Source organism: Physeter macrocephalus, unplaced genomic scaffold (genome assembly GCF_002837175.3).
Source record: "Physeter macrocephalus isolate SW-GA unplaced genomic scaffold, ASM283717v5 random_206, whole genome shotgun sequence".
Taxonomy (NCBI): domain Eukaryota; kingdom Metazoa; phylum Chordata; class Mammalia; order Artiodactyla; family Physeteridae; genus Physeter; species Physeter macrocephalus.
Genome location: NW_021145492.1, coordinates 74,491 through 93,979, shown reverse-complemented (window position 1 = coordinate 93,979; position 19,489 = coordinate 74,491). Strand labels below are relative to the sequence as shown.

Below are 19,489 nucleotides of genomic sequence, written 5' to 3'. Positions count from 1 at the left end.
CTGTTCAGAAAGGGTCCAGACCAGAGGATCTGAACCCTGCCTGCATATTAGAATCCCCTGGGAAGCTCTTAAAAACACCAACACCAGGGCCCACCCTGGACCAATTCAATCAATCTGCAGTGAGGCCCGGCTTGCTAACATTTGAAATCAACCAGCCCAGTTGTCTAGAGTTGTAAGTGGGTCCCAGCTTATTCTTAGAGTCACAGATGATACCCAGGCTCTAACCCAGACCTTGGGTGATGGGGACACCCTAACCCAGCCTCCTGGGAGGGGCTGGCAGAGCAGCTGGACAGAGGGACACAGTGGCAGAGGAAGAGGGGTGGGGCCACCGAGCTGGAGGCTACAGGTCTGTGCTGGGGGTACCTCTACCTGTGCCCCCTAGGTCCAGGGGTCCCACGGTAGCCTGTTGGCATCATACTTTCAGGCTGAGAGTGATGCTGGAGAGACCATGATCTTCTAAAGCCGGGAAATGGCCTGGGCTCAGTAGTGACAGGGACTCCAGGGGCTCCTGGAGATGGGCACTCGTGGGGTGGGTAGTGGGGTACAGCCTTGCCTGGGAGCCTCCGACATTTTCCTGCTTCAGCAGTGAGCTGACCTGGTGCCCAGAGGCAGTTGTTGACCTGTGCTTTGTCCCTTTCCAGGTCTGGGAACAAAGGGCACGGAGACGGTGTACAGTGAAATCCGGAAAGCTGACCCAGGTGAGTGAGGGCCCCCTAGCTCCCCCAGCCGGGGGTTGGGGGGAGGGCACTTCCCGCAAACTCATCCATGGGGTCTTGGGCGTGGGCAGGGGAAAGAAGGAGCCAAGGCGGCCAGAAAGGGTACCAGAGTTGCACCAGAGTTGTTAACCCTCTCTTCCCCACCACCCTTAAAAAATGGCCACAGGTGACATGTACTATTTATTTAGTCGATGAACACTTACTGAGTGCCGTCTGCATGCCAGGCAAACAGAACCTTATACCTTCACACCCAACTAACGGCCAGGTGGACCAAAGCGTGTCCTGGCGCCCCTGTGTGCGCATGAGATGCCCAGCAGCATTCCGGGCACTCCTGACCCCAAGAGAAGCAGCGTGGCCCTGCCTGTTCTCAGGTGCCAGCCAGGGGCCTCACCTGCTCCTCACCCGGGCCCTGGTGCACTGGGGCTCCCGAAGGTCTTAGGCAAAGTCAGTGCTTTGCTATGAAGACGTTCAGTAGCTTCGGTCTTTCTGTGAGCATGCTGACTTTGGGGAAGGGTGTATGGATCTGCTTCCGCTTCCTTTGATTTCAGCCCAGACCCCACTTCATTTCCCATTTCCACTGCTTCCTCATGGAGAGATTCCCTGGGACTGAACAGACACGGAACTGGGGATGCTCCCAGCAATCTCATTTTTTGTGTAATTATTCTATTCTATTCTCCTGAAATGAAATCCACAAAGACCACTTTTTTTTTTTATCTTTTTTTTTATTGAAATCAAGTCGATGTACAATATTATGTAAGCTTCAAGTGTTCTACATAGTGGTTTGGCGTTTGCATACATTGTGAAATGATCACCACGATAAGTCTAGTAACCATCTGTCCCCATACAGAGTTATTACAATATTATTAGCCATATACCTTATGTGATATATTATATCCCCATGACTTATTTTTTTATATAACTGTAGGTTTTTTACCTCCTAATTCCCTACACCTATTTCGCCCACCCCCCATCCTCCTCCCTTCTGGCACCAACAGTTTGTTCCCTGTATCTGAGTCTGTTTTCACACAAAGACTACTTTTAAATTCTGAAAATAAGTCACAACCCAAAGGGCATAAACATTCCAGGGGGAAAATAGTCACTATGCAGATATCTTGCTTTGTACAACAAACCTCTACTTAAGTGGATTCTTTGAAAGGGAATTATTAAAACAGGATGGAAAACTTTGATAAAGCCTGGCTACCCCAAGGGTGGTCCACAGACAGGTAGCAACGCTCTCAGGCCCAAACCAGACTCGCAGAGTCAGTATCTTCAGAATCTGAACTCCAACAAGGTCCCACGTATTTCTTTTCTTTTCTTTTTTTTAAATATTTATTTATTTATTTTGGTTGTGCCAGGTCTTAGTTGCGGCCTGTGGGCTCCTTAGTTGCAGCACGCAGGCTCCTTAGTTGTGGCATCCGAACTCTTAGTTGCGGCATGCATGTGGGATCTTATTCCCTGACCAGGGATCAAACCCGGGGCCCCTGCATTGGGAACACGGAGTCTTCCACTGAGCCACCAGGGAAATCCTGGTCCCACGTATTTCTGATGCTGCCAGTATTTGAGAAGCACTGTCTTACCTGAAGAGACTACTTGTTATCTGAACTAGGCATCACCCCTTAATTAATCTTTTTAAAAGTGGTATTTTCATGGGTAGAGCAGAAACTTAGCCCCATGGAGAGCTTGACACTGCCTGAATGATATTTGAAAACCATTTCCTGGGGAATTCTTGGCTTCAGTATCTCATTCTGCATTCTAAGTCTATTCAGACCTAGCAAAACGCAAATTTAGAAACAGGCTTCCTCTGTTCTTCCAGTGTAACAGAAAGCTGAAGCTCAGATCGGGTTCAAGGTTGGTCCTGATGGGTAATTGTGTAAAAATGCCCCCTTTGCTTTCCTCGTGGTGGTCCCTGAGATGGTTCGCTTTCAGTCGCTTTGGTTATGCAAAAACTCACGTTTATTAAGCACTTGCTGTTTGTGCTAAGTGCTCTATATTACATTATCTCTTTGAATCCTCCACAGTAAATCCCATTTTTCAGATGAGGATATTGAGGCATAGAGGGCTTAAAACAGTTCCCCTCGGTTAGGGTTAGTACACCAGCACTGGCCCACCCCAGAGCTGGATTCCATGCTCCTGATCATTGAGCTGCCTTTGGTTTGGGGGAAGGGAAGCTGGTGAAGTGTGGAGGCCACAGGGAACCCCGGCTACAGGAGGCCTGGGGGCTGTGGCCACCTCAGGCCACCCCTGGAGGCCCCATACAGTTGGTGAAGACCACGCCCAGTGTGGATTCCAAAGGGCTTGTGTTAGGGACCCTGCCAATTAGCCTGAAAAAAGACAGATTAACAAGAAAAAAAGCAGTGAGAGTAACTCGGTGGAGTGGGGTGAGGGAAGCTCCCGGAAGGCTTCCTTCTGCATCCATTGATTCTCATTTGCCTCTAGCTCAAAATAACCTTTATGCCAAAGTGGCATGTTTTGGGGTGGCATATTCTGGTTTTCTACTCTGCTTTAGGGTCGCTGTTCAAGTGGGTTCTCTCGGTGTCCCCAGGCTGGTTCTAGATGCCTGAGTCCTCAGTCCCCAGCTGTTGGAACCTGACTGCTCCCACTGGCATCAGGCTGGAACAGACCACAGGCACCATAGAACCCATCCCGGTAGGGATTTGAGGTGGTAAAGAGCCCTGTTTTGCTGGGAGATATCTGAGCCCCTGTCCTGGTGCTGCCACTTAACAACTGTGTAACTTTGACCAAGAGGCCTGACCTCTCTGTGATGACTCAGTTTCTTCAACTGTTAAATGGAGATGGGATTAAATGAGAAAGGGGGATGAGATGGCGCCAGGGGAGATGGTGCCATTTACTCCAAGCACGCAGTCAGGGTATCACCCCTACCGTACAGTGAGCATTCAATCCATTTTAGCTGAAAAATGCATGAGGAACTTGAGCCCTAGTGCCTGGCCCAGGGCAAGACTAGAGCCAGCTCTGGACTCCCAGGCCAGGGCATTCCCACTGTGCTATCTGGGCCATTAGGCGTCAGCTGGGGCTTGGGTCTCTCTATAATCTGGTCTTTCATCTGGCAGCCAGCTCCTGCCAGGAGGTAGAGGGAGTCCTGGGTCTTATAGCCAAAATCACATCGCTGCTGCAAAAGCCAGCGTCCTGGAAGCCAAGGGAGTTCCTGTTTTTGAGCGTTTCCCACTCAGCTGCTGCCCAAGGGGAGGAGGCTGCAGGCCTTGGTTGATTCCTCTTCCCTTTTCTTTTTTTTCCTCTGTCAGCCACTCAAAACCATCATAGGGTTGATGGAGGCTCTATTATTATTCCTGCTGTACAGATGGGGAAGCGGGCAGAGGTGAAATAGCTTGTCCTGGTCCCAAGGCCAGTGGTGTCAGAGCAGGGACTGAGTGCGGGGAGCCTGGCTGCAGAGTGGCGCACTTCACAAGCCTCAGGTTTCCTGTGTTGCCAAACCAACTGGTTTCCACTTTCATCAGCCTAATTAGAGCATTCAACTCTGTCTACTTTAGAAGTTAAGAGTAACAGCCTGGTGTGGTCTGGGTGAGCCTGGGAGAGTCGTGGAGCCTCTCGGGACCTCGGTCACCTTCTCTGTGGAATGAGGGGCATGGGCTCACATCTGGGTCAGGGGTTCTCCAGGTTGGTTACAATACAGGTAGACTGGCACCACCTCTGATTCAGTAGGTCTAAGTGAGCTGAGAATTTGCATTTCTAACAAATTCCCACATGCTGCTGCTGCTGGTCTGGGGACACACTTTTAGAACCATTTTCTAGACGCTCTGAGTTCCCTTCTGACTGTACCACTCTGAGTTCTGCTGTGCTTCTCGTTTGAAGGGGTAGAGTCTTCCTTCCTCCCCAGCAATCCTGGAGGGGTTGCTCCAGGTTGGCCGGCAGAGATAACCCAGAAACACTGTGTGTGTGTGTGTGTGTGTGTGTGTGTGTGTGTGTGTGTGTTTTGAGGGGAAGGTGTGACCCAATAAAAAAAGGCCCCGGTGAGAGTCTCTGGGCTGGTCCGGGAGCAGGCTGAGCGCAGGGCTGAGTCTTATCTGACTTTTCCTTCTTAGGTTTCTGTTCTTCCCCACCTTAGTTTCTCAGTTCCCCATCATCTTCCAACGAGCAGCCCTTCAGGGCTGGCTATTTTGGGAAATGGCTCACAGGGCGTAGTTCTGGCTCTTAGACCCCCTTTTTCCCCTGAGTGTTGCAAAGGAAAACTGCTCCTCTAGATAAGCAAAAGGGCAACAGGCAGGCCTGCCTCCAAGGAGCAGCCCCAGGCGGGGCCCTGGAGAGGGTGTCAGGGGATCTCGTAGGCCATGGGAGGCACCAGGTCTTTGCAATCTTGGCTTTAGGCTCTGAGCTCAGCATTTTTTTTTTTTTAAAACCTGTGGTAAAATATATTGGATTGGCCAAAAAGTTCATTCGGGTTTTCGTAACATCTTATGGAAAAACCCAAACGAACTTCTTGGCCAACCCAATGCATAACACTTGCCATTTTAACCATTTTTACGTGTACATTTCAGTAACACTAAGTACAGTCACATTGTTGTACGATCATCACCACCATCCATCTCCAGAACTTTTTCGTCTTTCCAAACTGATACTCCTTACCCATTAAATGATAATTCCCCAGACCCAGCCCCTGGCAACGACGACCGTTCTACTTTGTGTCCCTGTGAACTTGACTACGTTCAGCTCTTTTAATCTGTCAGATCAGGTGGTTGAATGAATGATCTTAAGTTGCTTTCCAATCATAACGTTCAGAGTCTCAGCGTCCTGGCGTTTGGAAGGGATGGTCATTTGTCTATGCCTTGGTCGCTCCAGACCCAGGCTCTGGAACATGTCTGTGGTGGGTGGGGACTCAGTTCCTTCTAAGAGTCACTCCTCAGGTCCCTTGGAGCCAATCCTAATCCTCTGCCCACCTTTGACTCCACGTTTGCGCTTCAAATCTGAGTTAAGTCCTGGATCTCAGGGGCCATTTTACCACGTTTCTGCTGTATTTGTGTCAGCCAGAGGCCAGCCTGGGCGGTTCTCTGTACTGCAAACCTCATGGAAGACACCCTCAATAGGAGACCTGGGGGTTGGTCTTGGCTCCGCCCTCATCAGTTTATAAGACTTGGCCCCACCCCCACTGCTCTCCCATCAGACGTCAGTTTCCTCACAAGTCCCCAGTAAAATTCCCTTGGCCTCAGTGGATCTGCTGCGGGGTGGACATGTCAGTGTTCCTCAGGAATGTACATGGCCCTTGAGTGGATAAGGGCTGTTGTGGACAGGTGCGTTCTATAAAATGAGGAGGGAGGGAGGCATCTCTTCCAACTCATTACCTCCCACTGGGTCTTGACCACAGTCACGCACATCTGCTCTTCTGTATTTTTTCATAGTTGAAAATTTATTGGAAAAAAATTTTTTTCTATAAATTTATTTTATTTGTTTAGTTTTGGCTGCGTTGGATCTTCATTTCTGCGCGCGGGCTTTCTCTAGTTGGGGCAAAGGGGGGCCACTCCTTGTTGTGGCACGCGGGCTTTTCATTGCGGTGGCTTCTCTCGTTGCGGAGCATGGGCTCTAGGTGCGCGGGCTTCAGTAGTTGTGGCTCGTGGGCTCTAGAGCACAGGCTCAGTAGTTGTGGCGCACGGGCTTAGTTTCTCCATGGCATGTGGGATCTTCCCGGACCAGGGCTCGAACCTGTGTCCCCTGCGTTGGCGGGCAGATTCTTTTTTGTTTTATTTTTTATAAATTTATCTTATTTTTTTTTGGCTGTGTTGGGTCTTCATTGCTGCGCCTGGGCTTTCTCTAGTTGCGGCAAGTGGGGGCTAGTCTTCGTTACAGTATGAGAGCTTCTCACTGCGGCCAGTGGCTTCTCTGGTTGCAGAGCATGGGCTCTAGGCGTGTGGGCTTCAGTATTTGTGGCACGTGGGCTCAGCAGTTGTGGCACGCAGGCTCAGTAGTTGTGGCTCACGGGCTTAGTTGCTCTGCAGCATGTGGGATCTTCCCGGACCAGGGATCGAACCCGTGTCCCCTGCGTTGGCAGGCGGATTCTTAACCACTGTGCCACCAGGGAAGCTCCTATTGGAAAATTTAAATTCATTATTAATATGTTGTTACAGTGACTCAAGCACAAATGGCATTATGTTTCCTACTCTTAACTATTCCAACACCTGAAATATTCATTTTTAGGAAAATATAAGTACTAATATAGTAGCATACTAGAAAATTTTGATATTAAAGCTTATTTCCCCATTGGAGTTACTTTGGCTTTTTTTTTTTTTTTTTTTTTACATATACATGTATCTATTAGTTTTCAAATTCTTTTCCCATTTAGGTTGTTACATAATATTGAGCAGAGTTCCCTGTGCTGCTATTCTATTTTGTTGACATACAGCTGAGCTAACATCTTCCTGTCCCAGCAATTAACTCAGTCTGAGGCGAGGAAACCTCTCGATCTTTGAGCTTTTTCACTTTCCAGCCATTAGATGATTCTTCGCTACATGTTCCCTGCCTGTTAGGGAGGGAAGGAGAGGGATTCTCAGAACTTGAAAGACTTTATGAGAAAGAGACCAAATTGAAGTCAGCCTCAGGAGGAGACAGAGCAAGCCCTGGGGACACTGCCGGAATGGGTGGAGAAAGAGACTTTGCCCCTCACTAAGCTTCAGCTTTCTCAGGGGAATGGAGAAAATGCTGATAATTTCCTCAAAATTTAGATCTGCAAGCTTAGCACTTGGGGTTTTTTAAAGTTCTTGTTTCCTTTTCCCTTATTTGCCTGAGGTTAGGATTTGTCAGCAGTAGTAGCTCTAGTTATGGTTAATGCTATGGCTTACCAGAAATGGGAAAATTAGTCTGTTTTTGTGCTCCTCAGTTAGCAGGCGTGTGGATGATCCTAAGAAGTGAGCATTGCAGGAAAGTGATCCAGGTCCCCGCGTGGTACCTTTCTCTCCCAACCCTTAACTAGAGCCCATTTACTCCCACCCACTTGGTTTTGGACTTCACACAGGATAGTCTGTTACTCAGCTGAGTTCTCTTGGTTGAGATGGAGGAGGCGTCTTCCCAGGGTTTGTTCATAGCTTGGTGCTCTGGGTTGCGAGCTGACCTGGAGTCAAAGGCGCCCCCCACCCCACCGCTTCCTCCTCTGACTGGTGCCAACTAATTCAAGGCAAAGTTTGATTCTTTTCCTCCCCCTTGTTCTCCAAGTGCTCTCCTAGTGACATGAGCTAAAAGAGCTAAACTGCAGCTGGTAGAGAGCCTCTCCGTAAGTAAGCTCCTGGTTATCCGTGGCATACTCCTCAGCTTCACTCAGCCTGCTTGAGCCTTGGTGAACTGGAATTCCTGGCTAGCCAGGGACGTTTGTATCTTCACTCCGATTCAGCGATTGATGATTTTACAGTGCTCCATCTTATCCTGAAAGTACTTTATAAAATGGTTTGCAGTTCATCCAAAGCATAACTTATTAACGTTTGTTTACCCCAGTTTTTAAGACAGGAGAATAAAGCGGTTTATTATAATTAATTAGCAATGCAGTCAAGTTCTTCCCTATGAAAGAACTAAGGTCTAGGATAAGATTTCCACAGTTTAGAGCAGAGTTTCTCAATGCAAGAGACATTTGGCAATGTCTGGAGACATTTTTGGTTGTCATAATTTGGGGTGGGAGGAGGGGTGCTACTGCATCTAATGGGTGGAGGCCAGGGATGCTGCTAAACATCTTCGAATGCACAGGACAAGCCCCATAACAAACAATTATCCAGCCCAGAATGTCAGTAGTGCCAGTGTTAAGAAACTCTGGTTTGGAGGAATTCGTTTCCTGTGATTCCTCCAAGACGAGAGCTGGTTTTCCTCCCTAGATGCCCTGTGCCCACCTTGGAGGTATCCTGGGCGCATCCCACCTGACAACTAGTGGTTCTGGGGAGAGATGCCAAGTCCTGCTCCAGACACTAACCTGTGTCTTTTGGATCAGGCAGGGCCCACCTCGCTCACTCAGCCTCCTCCTTCTGCTTTCTCTTTGCCTGGAATTCAGACTTCTGGGATACTTCTTAAGGGAGCAGAAATCCAGTATACCAAGAGTGGCTGGTCATGGAGACGGGACCAAAGAACAGAGGGGCCCTATGTCATGTCCCCTCTGGGAGGGAGAGAAGAGCACTTGAGGACCCATCCCCACCCATCCTGTGAGGCCCAGAGCAAACTAGCCTAGTGGGCACTGCCAGCCTGCCCCCAGGGTGGCATCTCCTACCTCAGAGTGCAAGGTGGTAAAACTTGATCCATTAAAAAAATATATGGGGGCTTCCTTGGTGGCGCAGTGGTTAAGAATCCACCTGCCAATGCGGGGGACATGGGTTCGAGCCCTGGTCCGGGAAGATCCCACATGCCGCGGAGCAACAAAGCCCGTGAGCCACAACTACTGAGACCACGTGCCGCAACTACTGAAGCCTGTGCACCTAGAGTCCGTGCTCTGCAACAAGAGAAGCCACCGTGGTGAGAAACCCACGCACCGCAACAAAGAGTAGCCCCTGCTCGCTGCAACTAGAGAAGAGCCCACACGCAGCAAGGAAGAACCAACATAGCCAATAAATAAATAAATAAATAAATTTTTTTTTAAAAAATATGGATACTACCCACCAGATTCTGGTACCAAAAAGAAACAAAACAAGTGCGCCTAACTTGGAGTTCCATCAGCATTATCAGCATACTTGAATTTCAGTATTCTGTGTCCCTGTTGCTTTAGGAAACAGCCTGAGGCTCTTGCCCTCTTGTGTCTGATTCCAGAGCTCTTGGGGCTTTGGAGGAATGGAAGCATGGGATCCTTTGGGTCCTCCCAGGTCAGGTTTGGGCTGGGGGTGGGGTGCTGCCCACAGCCTTACTCAATGTGTGGAAGTTTACACAATGGCTCAACTTCTTGGTCGGGCTGATTCATCCATTTGGCCTTTGACGCCTACCTCTGACCCAGCCAGGACAGAAGGGGGCCCCTTAGGAACTCCTGGCCCTGTTCCCTCTAGAGGAGACGCACAATGGAGCTGTGATAAGACAGGGTTTGAGAGGGAAGTGGACTGGTGGAAACAGGATATTTTTAAATTAGAGAAAGAAACAGAAGATTGTGACTCCCGTTGTGACAGTTGGGTCCTGAGACAGCCCAGGATTCAAAGGGACTGGGCTTGAGCTTGGGCGGCACCAAGGCCCCTTGAATCGCCTCTCAAGTAAGACTGAGGATTTGGGAGCGGGGACAGGGTATGACTCTCCACCACCTTTAAGAATAGCAACCAACCCCCAAACCCTCATCTCCTCTTGGGCCTTCCCCAGGCTTCTGTGTCTTCGGAGCCATGTCCATAGTGGGCTATCTGGGGAATCAGCCGCAACATGGAGGCCACTCCCCATTCAGAAACTCTGCTGTTAGTGGGGCCTGGTCGTGTCCAAGAGGCAAATCATAGCCCTCTCTTGCCTCTTGCCGAGAAAACCATCTCTAACTGATGCAGGCGGGGGTCACGCACCTTCGATGCCATGTCTCCCGTTCTCTTCTGGACATTTTCAGAATGTCCAGCCAGTCCCGGCATGCACCCTGGCAGGAAGACTGTGTGGTCTCCGGATGACTGAGATGAGGCTCCCCAGGCCCTGCCCTTCAGACAGCACTTGAACCCTATATGCCAAGGCCGTTGGCCTTGTTTGTACTTTCTGCTCCATTGATCCCACTCCTGGGAATAGACAAACTAGTATGAAATATGGAAATTGCTTTATTCCCAAAGAGGACATTGGCAGCATTATTTAAAATAGCCAAAACTTGGAAAGAACCTCAACTTAAATGTTGACATTTAAGTCAACAGTGGAACCAGAGATAATTTTTACCTGCTTTCTACTTTTCTGTAGCTTTCAGGGTTTTCCCCTAAACTAACAGGTGCTATTAATTTTTAAACAACTGTTTAAAATGTTAACCTAGCTACCCGGGACTTTATATGCTTGTCACAGGGAGCTGCAGGGCCCAGGGGAAGCTATCTGTGGGCAAAGGAGCCATAAACCTGGGCACCCAGTACGCTTGAGGGTCTGGCGTCCCCTGCACCGCGCCCCCGCTCCCTCTTTCCTTTCCTTGCTCAGCTCCTGAGATGTGGGGCGTCGGGGGCCTAACTCGCGCTCTTTGTGTTGCTAACCTCCGTGTTATCCTTTGTTTTTCAGAGTTCGTGGAAAACAGATATTCTGTAAGTACACATTTCATATGCACTATTTTTTTCAAACAGTCCATCGAACAGTGAAATGTTTCCAGACTCACCCAGGTTCTGCAGCCCCAGCAATGACACCCGTGGACTAGCCTTGTCTGTTTTAGACCAGGAGCCTGGGCTCCTCTGACTAGCCTGGTCATCAGGCTAGCCAGGTTTCCTGGGCCAGCTGTGGTTTTGAAATTCTCTCCTACTGTTTCCGTCATTACGACTCAGCCCACGTGTGAAGGGAGAGCCTGGAAGTCCGCCTCAGGGTTGGGCATCTAGGGCTCTCGGCTCCAGATGAGCAGAGTCCACATTTCCTCTGAGTCTAGGTCCTTGGAGGTGAGGCAGATTCGGGGGGTGTACTTGGAGAAGAGAGGCATCCAACAGTCACCCTCACACACCAGGCCCTCTGCTGCAGGGGACACACGAGGTCTTTGATCCAGTGAGGGAATCAGATGAGTTTTCTTGGCTGAGGAAGCAAAGGGATAACAGCTACTCCAGAAACCATGGAAACAGAGAACAGAGGTGCTTTGTTCTGCCTGGTTAGTGGTCTCTTCACCAAGGAGGGGTCATTTGGATGGGCCATGAGGAATGAGCTGGTTACAGCAGCGTCCAGGTAGAAAGATCATCAGGGCCAGAGGCGTGAGGGATGGAGCAGTCTCTAGCAGCTCAGAATGGGAGCAGACGAGGGTGCCGGTGACAAGTGATAGGGGAAAGGTGAGTTAGGGCTTGCTTGGGAAAGACTCGAACACCTCATTATGAGGTTTCATTCTGTAGGAAATAGAGGATTTAGGAAGCTGCCACTTGGCAGATGGGAATGTTCAAAAGAAATGCAGAGGCCCAAGTTCAAGTTTTGCAAAGACCCATTTTCCCCTATCTTCCTACTCCCAACCTTTTTATGAGCTACCCAGCGGCACAAGAGTTAACTAACTGGGCAGCTAACATCTTAAGAAATGAGAGATTTGTCTCTCAAACTGCTTCTTTAAGGTCTGGGAAGAACTTTCAGCAAGATTGCTGGTAGCCCTTCCAGTGGGCCCCCAGCTTCCTTTGTTTTGCCTGAGTCTGAATTCTTGTAAAACAGAGAACTCATTATGCCTTTGACAGACAGGAAGCCGCTGACATTCTTTTTATGGAGGAAGGCTATCAATTTAAGGAAAAGAGGAATGAAATGAATGTCTTTTTCTAGCCTAAGCCACCCAGACTCCTGAAATCAGAGACTGTTGCATTGGAAGGAAAGGGGGCCCAATTTATAGATGAGAAAACCGAGTCCTGAATTGGCAGGACAGCTTGACTAGGGTCACCCAGCTTGTTAATAGCAGAGCCAGGACTAGAACCCTAGGTCTCCAGACTCCCCGGCCAGTCCACAGCACAAGACTCCCTCCAAGAAGTGATGTCACCGTCCCAGCCATCTTGGCGTTGCGAGAGTGGAAAGTGAGAACTTTGCCCCATGGGCCTTGTGGGACTCAGGTAAAGAGATGTTCTCCCGCTGCAATAATCATGGCTGTGTCCACCCAAGGCAGGTCTGCTGGACCTGCAGGACTGACTTATTTACTTTTTCTTCAATCCAAATGATCTCTCTGGACAAAGGCGCTGAGCTCTAGGACAGACAGAACTTCCCCTTTCCCCAGAAGCCGGCCCATGGGCCCAGGAGTCTGCTTCCAGAATGCTCCTGAGAGTTCACCCATGGCTGGTCCTGTGCCCCAAACTAATAAGGCCTTTTGGCGGGAGCACAGGGATTCCCAGCCGTTGGGAAAGGCATTTTGAATCTTTAAGGGAATGCGTCTTGTTTATAAAAGAAGCAGGTATAGTTTCCCTAATAATCAGCTGGTGAGGGTCAGGAGAAAATTAATTGAATTGCTCAGCAGGGAAATGGGAGGGGATTTCCTTCCTGAAATCAAACCTGGCGATCATTCCCAGTTTATTTAATGGCCGTTGCTTCTGAAAACATATTGAAGGAAATATCTTAACAATGAGATAGCCACTTAGCCAAATACTAATTTAGTATTGTTCGACTTGCTTCAATGGCACATTCTGACTTCATTTTTCCTCTGCCATTTTTGCCTTGTTTATAAATCGCGCTGTGGCCCAGGCAGACAGATAACGTGAAAGAGAACACCCTGTACTTAAAGGGATGAATCTGGACCTGCGTGGGTCTCAGGATCTTGGAGGGGACTTGCCTTCTTACTGACAAAAGGCAATTTCTAGTTACAACTCATCTCCTTCCCTCCCGGGAGCCAGCAGGCAGCTGGACTGCAATGGGAACAGCCCTGGAGTTGGGATCAAGAGACTGGGGCATGAGTTCCAGCTCTCCAGCCAAGCCTAAGCGTCCCCGTCTGTAAAATGGAGATGGTGATGACAACAACAGAAACAGTAATGTCTTCCTATTTAAAGACCATCTTAAGGGTTAAGTGAGAAACATGTGTGCAGAGTACTTTGCAGATTGCAAGCTATCATATAAAAGCTAATTGATTATCTATTTTAAAGTTCTTTTCATCAAACACTCTGGCAGCATAAGGCATGGATGGAGAATTTACTTCACTTGGCCCTGAAATGCCCCTGTCACCTGAGGGGAAGGTAGCAGTTGCTTACCCAAAGCACAGGATTCAACCCAAGCCAAGCTTTGACAGGAAGCAGAGACCCACATTAAAACTTGACTTTTCCCTGATACCTATTTATTAGACATGTCACTTCAGGCAGATTTCCTAACCTCTTGGGGCCTTAGTTTCCTCATTTGTAAATTGGAGGAAATAGAACCCTCTCACTTAGTTGTTGCAAGGATTAAGCCAGCACCTAGCACAGATCTGGTTCATTGGAAGTGCTGGGGTGGAGCGGGGGGGCATTCTAGAAGCAGGAAGTAGAGATCCCAGGAGGGTTAGAAGCAAAATGACCTTTGAGAGTGTCCACACCATGTTCTGGCCAGAAGTGGGGCGATTTCTTGGCTGTACCTGGTGCCTGACAGCTGGCCTCTGATTTACACACAGGCAAGCACAGCCTTGGATGTGAGCACATTAACCTTAACTTCCAAATCCCCAAGGCCTGGATGACTGTGGCCCAGCCTTTCCCATCTCTGGAGCTGGTCCTGCAGCAGCTCCCCGAGCACTCACTTCCCCTGGAGAGGGGAGCGGAGGTGTCTGGGGAAGGACTTGGTCTGGGGCCTGCAGAAGGCTGGACACCAGGATCTCACACACACACACACACACACACACACACACACCCCGCCACCCCCAGCTGAGTGGAGGAAGTGGAGCGAGGGTAGCTGCCAGGGCTGGCGGGCCTCCAGCCCCCGGGGGCCAACACAGCTCTCTTGGCCTGCTTGCCTGGGTCTCTCCTGGCAAAGGAGGAGGCAGAGCCTTGGCCTTCCAGCTGGGGCCCCACAGACCTGCATCCTGTTCCGGGAGGCTCCTCAGCCCTGGCAGAACCAGAATAAAACAGGGACGCCATCTCAGCCAACCCTCAGGGAGACAGACAGCTCGGCCATGGCGTTCCCAAGACCTTGGCCAATCCCCACAACTTCTACTCCTGCCTCCCCCTGAGATCCACCTGCAGCAGGGGGCCCTGTGCTCGCAGAGGGCCCAGAGTCAGGCACTCAGGCAGGTGCTGCCTGCTCTTCTGGACTCACTGCTGCCCAGGGCCCAGTATCTCCCAGCATGCTCCACTCTTGCCCCCTTGCTCCATCCATTCATCAAAATCCACCCCACCTCGCTTCCCAGCTAGGGTCCTCTCACCGCCTCTCAACTCCTTCTGCAGTTTGTTAGGACCTCTTCCACCTTCTACTTCATGCTAACATTGTTTGTCAATAATTGATAGGATATAAAATTCTCGGGGGCAGGTTCTTGCATCCTCAGCAGAAAGAACAGTGCCTGGGTCAGACGGGGGTCCAGTCACTGATGGGTGTGTAGCTGACACAAATTCCCTGTGGAGCAGTTAGAGAACACTGCAAGGCGGCATCTGGAATTTAAGAAAAATTTTTTTTCACTTTTATTGTGGCAAAACATACACATGAAGTTTACCATCTTAACAACTTTTCAGTGTACAATTCAGTGGCATTAAGTGCATTCTCATTTTTGTGCAACAATTGCCAAATCCAGCCACAGAACTTTTCATTATCCCAAACCCAAACTCTGTACCCATTAAGCCCTAACTTCATATTTCCCCTTCCACCCCATTCTACTACCTGTCTCTATGAACTTGGCTCTTCTGGGTACCCCATTTAAGTGGAATCACTTGTTCCTTTTGTGTCTAGCTTATTTCAGTGAGCATAATGTTTTCAGGGTTTATCCATGTTGAAATGAATCAGAATTTCTTTCCTTTTTAAGGCAGAATCATATAATTTAAAAACATTTAGGTTTGATCATTTGAGTTCAGTCTTTCATTTTTGAACTATAAAAACAGACCTAGAGAAGGTTCACCTCATGTTAGAGGCAGAGCTGGAGCAAGACACCAGGTGCCCCTTAACTTTCCTAGTCTTCCTCTTTTCTAGTCTTCCCCATGTAGCACCCATGGGACCTAGTGCTGGGTTCACAGTGGGTGCTTGATGGAATTGGTTGCTAGCCTGATGTGCAACGTGTCTGTGGGGGGAGTAGAGGCTGCAGGCCCTGCAGAGCCGGTGTGGAGAGGAGGGAAAAACGAGTATGGGCAGGAGCTGCCCCACAGGGCGGGGAGCGTCCTCAGATGACAGCACTACTTTGCATTTCCTTTGAGAAGTGCTCTGTGCAGTTTTTCATATCTTTCCACCAGGCCAGTCTTCAATCCTGAAGGGTGTGACCGTAGTGTGTCTTGTCTCTTGTCACTGCAGAGAACGGAAGGCTCCCCTGATGGAACTTAGGACTCCGAGAGCACACGCTCCTCCCTGGGAGGACACCCACATTCTGAGAAGAGCAGATGCTTCCTGTATTCCAAGAGTTTTGTGCACTTATTTATGAACCTGCCCTGCTCCCCCCGAACGTGGCAATTCCTCAGGCCAAGTCACCAGTTCTTAAATCCATCTTAACTACATTTATGTTGGGTATAAAGGGTTAACAGAGGGGCTGGTTAATTTCCCACACGGCCCGCCTCCCACCAAGCCAGAGCATCCTCAGGAGTGGAGAGAAGCAGCAGAAGGTTCAGAGTAAACTGGCCACTGAGATATTTTGAAACTTGAATATTTTGTCTTGTACAGAGATCAAGAACTTTTCCAAGTCCCCTCATACACAGAAACCAGTTTCTGTTTTGTAGTCAATCTCTCCTAGCGAATGGCCTGACTTGGGGGCTAGTTTTTCTCTTTGCCTTTGGTCCTTCAAGGGTCTGTGGTTCTGGGCAGCCCTTGCTCCTTGGAAGTACACAGAATGGGCCAGACAGCTGCCCCCTGTCCCCTCTACCACCTCACCTGCCACAGACGGGAAAACAGAGCTGCTTGGGAGCATCCCCTTGGAGATGCCAACTGGAAGAGGAGGTTCATTGTGTGCAATGCACCAAATAGAAAATGAAGTTGGGCAAAGCACAGATGTTCTTAGGCTGGTTTTCTATCCCCTCTCTTTCTTTTCCTCTACCATGCTGAAGGCCGAAGGACAGGAAGATGGTTGCCTCCAGCAAATATTTTTTTTTACTAGAAAAATGAAATGCCTATTTTTCTTACTAATTTTTTGTTATTTATTCCTTGCTAAAGGAATGGTCTCCCGAGGTCTTCACATGTTTCTGATGGTGCCCTGAGTGGGTGGATGAGGGGCTGCGGCCATTCTGCAGGGGGATCGCACTAGTGAGCACACCCAAGTGAGACCACCTCCCTTGTCCTCCTCACTGACACAGCTGCAGGGATCCTGAGGGGTGTTGTATTAAATAAATTTGATCTTTACTCTTCACAGACCTGTGAGATGTCATCTTCTGAGAGGCCACACACGTACAGAATATCTGTTGTGCCTGGGAACTCCTCAGAGCATCCAGGGGGGCCTCCTTGGAGAGAGAGAACCAAGCAGGTCCTATCAGCAGGCCAGGACCTCGGTGGCCTTCACTGAAGTCGGAGGTAGTCTGAGTCTCAAACCCTGAGTTATTATTAATATCCATCAGCTGGTGCCTCACTGTTTGCTTCCTAGCTGAAACCTGCTAGGCTGCTGTTGTCAGATCGAGTGAACAATAACAGCTGCCCACCCCCCCCCAAACCAGGATGCCCGGTTAAATTTGAATTCCGGATAAACAACAAACAATTTTTGAGCATAAGTATGTCCCATGTAACATTTGGGACATACTTATACTATAAGAGTATTCATTTATCTGAAATTCATATTTAACTAGGCATCTTGTGTTTTATCTGGTAACCTACTGGCAAAGCCTCCTCCCACCCCGCTAGGCCTCAGGATCCACCCTCCCTCGTGGCCTCAGACCAGACCTCCCTGCCCCACAGGCCAGCACCACCCGCTGCACCTGAAGGCAGAGGAGATCTGCGTGTGTCCCGGGTCTGCGGCGGCAGAAACTTGAAGGAGCCTCTTTGTCTCTTCATCTCTAAGATGAGGAAGTTAGACTAACGGTTCTTAACATTTGGAGGGTTTAGATTCCTTTCAAAATATGATGGCAGCTGTAGACACACACACACACACACACACACACACACAATGTTGTATCACAAAGATGCTATACAATTTCCCAGTTTTCAGGGCCATTGACTCAGCGCAGAGACAAAGGATTGGATAATTGCTAACAGCCTTCAAGCCTGATGGTTGTTGTGTCGGTGATTGGCGGTGCACCCCGAGCCCCCGTGTCAATTCCTCAGTCCCTTGCTGCCACCAGAGCAGAGCATTTCTGTGGAAGCTGAGAAGACCCTGTTCATACTGCTTATCACTTATTTATGGAGCATAATTGGGTTTTTATTTTTCCCCTCAGTCTATATGTCTGAGGAGCAGGCCACACACACAGGGGTCTTTCTTTCAGTATATATATTTTTTAATTTTTAAAATTTATTTATTTATTTATTTTTGGCTGCGTTGGGTCTTTGTTGCTGCTCGCGGGCTTCCTCTAGTTGCGGTGAGCGGGGGCTACTCTTCTTTGCGGTGCGCGGGCTTCTCATTGGGGAGAACGGGCTCTAGGCACATGGGCTTCAGTAGTTGTGGCACGTGGGCTCAGAAGTTGTGGCGCGCGGGCTCTAGAGCGCAGGCTCAGTAGTTGTGGCGCACGGGCTTAGTTGCTCCGCAGCATGTGGGATCTTCCTGGACCAGGGCTCTAACCCGTGTCCCCTGCATTGGCAGGCGGATTCTTAACCACTGTGCCACCAGGGAATTCCCTCTTTCACTATATTTAATGGCTAAAATCTCCCAACTCAGGATCCTGGTTCCGCTGTCCTAACCTGATGCCATAACCAACGTCTAAGCCTGAGCTCATCACGTAACCGGAGGGTCCAGTCACCATTTCCAGGAGAGGAAGGACATTTTCTCAGCTGTGGAACTTGTTAGTTAGAGCTCCCTCTTGTGTCCTCTTGTTGTAATAGCTTATTAGAGAAGAGACCACTTAGAAAAGGCAGAGTGGAAGTTTTTCCCTCCTCTGAGGAGCCACACGAGGTCAGCCACCCATTTCATGAGCACATACCGAGCACTTCACCAGCAGAAACTGACTGACTGAACTCTCACTCCGTGACATAGACTCAAGATGGGCAAAGTGATCCCAAGGTCAACGTTCATTCATTCATGCAGTGGTTTTCTACCAGGGCGATTTTAACTCCCAGGGGTCACTGGGCAGCATCTGGAGACATTTTTATTTGTCACAGTTGGGTGGGGATGCTACTGGCACGTGGTGGGTAGAAGCCAGGGAGGCCATTAAATATCCTACAATGCACAGGACAAACCCCTATGACAAAGAAGTATCGAGTCCAAAATGCCAATAGGGCCAAGGTTGAGAAGCCCTGCATTGAACCAGCCAGTTTATTCATGTATTTACTCAACAAGCTTGCATCCATCCACCATGCTCTGTTTTCCCGACACTTGGGAATAGGAAGATTATAAGAATCACATGGCCCCTGATTTCCTGTACAATCCAGTAGAGATACAGGTGAGTAGAGAGCCAGTTATAACAGTGGGACAAAGGTGGTGATGGAAAAATTCAAAGCTAATGGGGGCATAGGGAAAGGGCTTCTAACACAGACTTTGGGGGATCAGAGAGAGTGTCCAAGAGGAAGGTGGGCCTAACCAAAGATCTGAGGGCAGGTAGAGGGTAGCAGGTCAAAAAGGTGGGGTGAGGAGCAAGGAGCATGACCAACAATGGGGGAACGTGTGCTAAAACCCTGAGGCAAGGGAGAGGATGGTGTCCCCAATGAGTATAAGGAAGACTGCCTGTCAGCCCTATGCCCCAATCAGTCCTCTTCAAAAAGCCAGCACTGTCCCCTGGGAATTTCTACTGGGAATCCCATTGGCCCGACCCAATCTTTGCGAGTCTTAAGAAAGTTCCCAAAAGTTGCTCGGCCAGAACTCAACTCCTGAGCACAGTTGTTTTTAAGACTCTCCACCAGTGTCATTAGCATGTTGGAGCGAAAACCTCTGCCATAGGTCAGATTCTGCCCTTGCTCACTTTCCACTCTGAGGCTCAAATAAGAAGGCGAACTGGAGGGAGGTGGATGCCCAGCAGGACCGTCTCCACAATTGGGGTCCCCGGGAG

At 49.3% G+C, this 19,489-nt stretch overlaps 1 long non-coding RNA gene across 1 annotated transcript; it reads left to right on the top strand.

The window, feature by feature from the left end:
- The first annotated feature begins 614 nt into the window (after positions 1–614).
- Positions 615–16,724, top strand: LOC114484955 (uncharacterized). Its single transcript, XR_003678353.2, has 3 exons — positions 615–698; positions 10,851–10,873; positions 15,672–16,724. It is a non-coding gene; the product is annotated as an uncharacterized lncRNA (long non-coding RNA).
- The last annotated feature ends 2,765 nt before the right edge of the window (positions 16,725–19,489 follow it).